Raw genomic sequence first — 4762 nt, 5'->3', positions numbered from 1 at the left:
AAAGCTGGTTCTGAGTGCTACCCTAGCTTAGGCCTCCCCTTCCCACCAGCACATCTAGGAGGCTGTGCCTTTTTCTTACTCCAATATCTAGAAAAGAGAAGCTCATTGCTTATGCTGCAATTTTGATAACCTAACTGGCAGAACAGTTATTCAAATTTTAAACTTCTGAATGCAGCAAGATCAACCTGGCCTATCCACATAAATAATTTTGACATGATAAGTATGCGAGAGCGATGATAACCGATAAGTGAAGCAATTACCTTGCTTTTTTGGATTATATTAAATGAAGATTCGGATAGAGTAATGAAAAGAGACAAAGCAGACAAAAAGTTGGCTGCAGAGCTTTTGGGTACTGTGTTATCTCTATTATACCATATTGAAATAGAGAAGCTATCACCAATCATGCATTTCTATGTAACTTCTGGCTTCTAACAGTGAACAATGAATAAACTGTCACAAGACAGTAATTGATCAATTGGGATTGGCAGTGCTGTTTAAAAAGCATAAATAAATTTACTAGTCCCCCTTTTCTTTTTTAAAGCAGTTTTTAAGGGGCTGTTGGAGGTGGGTGGGTGGGCAGAATCTATTACAACTTATGCCTATTTCCTACCCTTATCCTAGCCCCTTCTCTCACACTGTTCTTTGTTTAGTAATCAATTTTAAGGAATCAAGAATGTATCCTGGCATTATTAACACATTTCACCAAACTATGGCCCTCTTAATTGGGTATGTGGCTTGAGTGTCTGGAATTCACAACATTAAGTTAGTGCAAAAAGTTTGTTTTAGGGAAAGCAAGCCTTTCAAATAAAGGTAAGTGTAAAATATGGACACTTAGTTCCACGAGCCTTGGGTTCCAGCAGAATGAAAGTTGTTCAACAGCCTACAAATGCTTTCATGATAGCCCAGTCCGGTATCTGTAAATAGTTTGGAAACAATATTCCCCCTGTTGGAGAAGGTAGCAATAGCCACTTCTATCATCATAAACTTCTTAAATTACAGAGACCCTTATATATGAGTAAATGAAGTTTTCCAATTCAAATAATTCCAGCTCAATATCCTGGCAAAGTCTGTTCACCCAGCAAGTTTGCAGGTTTAATGGTGACTTGTTTATTTATTTATGTTTTCTTTTTCAGATGGTCTGTGGTATGAGAGGGCTGGGTTTAAGAATGAATGGGATTCAGTTCTTTTAGCACTTACAACCTGGACTGCCTAAGCTAGTTATATTAACACACTATCCACCATGGTGTGGAGGAGCGAGCTTGAATATGGAGGTGGAAGGACAGTGTTCACGTCTCAATGCTACCACTTACTTGTGGGAACTGAGTTTTACTCTAAGTGTCTCATCTGTGAAATGGGACTAATACAGTTTGAAGGAAAGTATGGTAGTAACAGTGTATTCTAAACAATTAGGTACTGTTCAAATGTTAGTATTTATCTGGTTGATGAATACTCTGTTTTATGTTGTTATAAAAGAATACCTGAGGCTAGGTAATTTATAAAGAAAAGAGGTTTGTTTAGCTCACCATTCTGCAGGCTGGCAAGTGCAAGAAACATGGTGCCAGCATCTGCTCAGTTTCTGGTGAGGGCCATGTGCTAGGTCAAAACATGGTGGAGAAGGTCAAAGGGGTGGTGGACCTGTGCAAAGAAAGAAAACCCAAGGGGTTCTGGCTTTCTAACAACCTACTCTCAAGGAAACTAACCCATTATTGAGGGAACTAATTCAGTCTCACCAGGGCGAGAACTCTCACTACCTGGAGAAGGGCACAAAACCATTCATGAGGGAGCCACTCCTGTGACCCAAACACCTCCCACAAATCTCACCTCCCAACAGTGCCACATAGGGGATCAAATTCAACCTGAGTTTTGGCGGGGACAAAGAAACCATTTACAAACCATAGCAAATGCCACATCTCAAGGTATAAAGAAAGACCGGGTCCAATGCTGCCACTGGCTTTATCCAGAAGGTTGGAGTTTCAGGCCAGTCAGTTGTAAAGGCAGGGTGGGCTGTCAGTTCCATGAAACAAAGAGAATGGGAATAAGCATATAAGCATCATTAGTCTTCTGCTCCTACAAGTAAGATCATTTATCTCTTCTCTCATTAAAAACAGAAAAACAGAAAAAAAAAAAAAAAAAAAAAAAAAAAAAAAAAAAAAACCATGCCCATGGCCACTTTTCAAAATGAAAGGACCAATAAAGAATTTATTTAAAGCAAATCACACTTGATTAAATTATTATCATTATGGTGTTTAAAACAACATTTGTTCTGTTTATCAGTCTCCAGTCTTACTGCATCAGCAAAGAATTTGCCTTTAAAGACCAGGAAAACAACAACATGGAAATGAAGCCCAGTGCCTGCACCAGACTGGGTCGTTGATTGTTTTTCACAAGTTCTTTACTACATGCCTGCACTTCTAGAGCTCAGACTTCCAGACCTCAAGTCATGCAAGTTAATGAGAGCTGGGCTGAGAGAATCAGAGGATACAGGGGAGAAATGGAAGGATAAGAAAAGGAAATATTGACATTGTTAACCCCACTGCAAAGTCTGGTTTTACATTTGCTTGGCAGTTGTTTCATTTTAAGAACACATTTAGAAAGCTGACTTCATATAACTATTTGTTACCCATCCTGTTCTTGAATGTATAATTTCTTCCCTGCAATAAAAAAGATTGGTTGTTGGTGTTACTTGAAATAAAGGCAAATAATTTTTTTTGTCAATTTGGACACAATTACCACTAGCCTTATCCTCAAATTTGAGAAATCAGCAATCTTAAAGTATAATTTGACTATGATTGGTCACAACCAGAAAGGTAGGTAGTCATCAGAGGGGCACAGGTAACCAAAGAGGTAGGTATTCATTAGAGGGGCACAGGTGTGTGCCCCTATGGCACAATGCCTATTGTGATGCTTTGTCAGGAGCAGAATCCAGGAGCCCCCAAAGGACTCCCCATACCCAAACCATCCTTTCCACTGGAGAACCCCATGCCTCCTCCAGAGCTCCCTGCCACCCAACAACTAAAGGTTAATGATGGGCACACCTGGGGTCTCCATGTGTCCATTCTGATTGGTCTTTCCCTGTTTCCTACTTGTTAATAATTATATAAACATCATGAATATCTATTCAGTATTACAAAGTCAAGTACAAAGAACAGACATCTATATTTCGGCCTACAGAAATGAACTTGTGTCTGTTGCCTTTAAAAGAAGTCGAGATAAGCCTAATAGAATTCACGAAGGCAAACTTAGGGACATTTAATACTTTGAGTCTGTGTATTTTATGGGGTACTCTGGGTATGTTTGATAAGGATTCAGAAGCTTACCACTTGAATGGGTATTATACACATGGAGAAAATTCTAATCATAGGATTTTTGCACCCACTGACAAAGATCCTTTAATCAGCGAAATATCCTGCAACCCTTTTTATGGTATTATGCCTTTGACAACTAACCTTAAAAATATGCAGTAGATTCCAAAGAATTAAGGTTGAACCTGTCCACACCATTTACAAGAGCATTGATTTACTTACATGATCTGAAAAAACGTATCTCAGGCTTGTACATGTCCCAGGACATAAGTAGGGTTTCCATAAAACCTAGACAGTATTCCAAGACAGTCTAGGATCCCAACCAGTAACTGTACTTACAGATTATGTACTTTGTGAGTATTTTATATTGAAAGAGGAATATAAATAAGAACTTCTGATGAGGTAACTAGGGATCAACCTGGCTGCTATTGAATCAGTGTATCCTGAAGTCTGAAGATGTGTCCCCATGCAGTCCAGCAGATACAGCTGGCTCACACCTTCAGAGTTCGTCCACACTGATGTGGTCACACGGAAGGTGATAGCTGTGGTGTGGGAAGGACACAAGAAGTTAGGAAGAGGTAAGGATATTTTTTCTGATCAGAGAGAGTATAAATATAAGGACACCATCTTCCCTACTCCCTCAAGGATCCTTATTCCTTATTCCCATTGTCTAGCCCACAGCAAACATTCAACATTTGTTGAAAACATAAGTATTCTTGGAGATGAAATGTTAAGTCTTTTTTTCATACTGCGTGCTGTTTCTACTCCTTGAGATGGTCTTTTTCTCATTCCCTTTATGCCAACTCCTTCTTCTTCTTCATTATTTATTCATCAAATATTTATTGAGTGCTTAGTATAAGCCAGGAACTGTGTAAGGAACTGGGACAGTGCTCTGAATTAGACCTGGCTCAAATGTCACCACCTTTGGGAACCTTTCTCTGAGTTTCTTGGGCAGGAGTTGCCCCATGATACTTTGTAATAATATTTATTACATTCCACTTTAATTCGTGGTGTCTGGTTCTTTCCCCAACTTTAAACTGTGGTTTTCTTGAAGGTGAAGAGTGGATCTTGATTATCACTGTATCCTCATAGCTGAAAACAAGTCTACTTATAGCAACCCATCAAAACATTACTGGTGATTGTGGTAGGTTGATTGCAAAAATGACCAAGATTCATTTTTTTTGTTTGTTTCCAACTTTCATTTTAGCTTCAAGGGGTACATGTGCAGGTTTGTTACATGAGTAAATTGCATGTCATAGGGGTTGTAAAGATAATTTTGTCCCCCAGGTAATCAGCATAATACCCAATAGGTAGTTTTTTCAGTGTTTACCCTCCTTTTTGTCCTTCACCCTCAAGTAGGCCGTGGTGTCTATTGTTCCCTTCTTTGTGTCCATATGTACTCAATGTTTAGCTCCCACTTATAAGTGAGAATATGTGGTATTTGGTTTTCTGTTCCTGCG

Source organism: Piliocolobus tephrosceles, chromosome 1, assembly GCF_002776525.5.
Source record: "Piliocolobus tephrosceles isolate RC106 chromosome 1, ASM277652v3, whole genome shotgun sequence".
In the NCBI taxonomy this organism is placed as follows: domain Eukaryota; kingdom Metazoa; phylum Chordata; class Mammalia; order Primates; family Cercopithecidae; genus Piliocolobus; species Piliocolobus tephrosceles.
The sequence above is the reverse complement of the archived record's forward strand: the minus strand, read 5'-3'. Positions refer to the sequence as shown.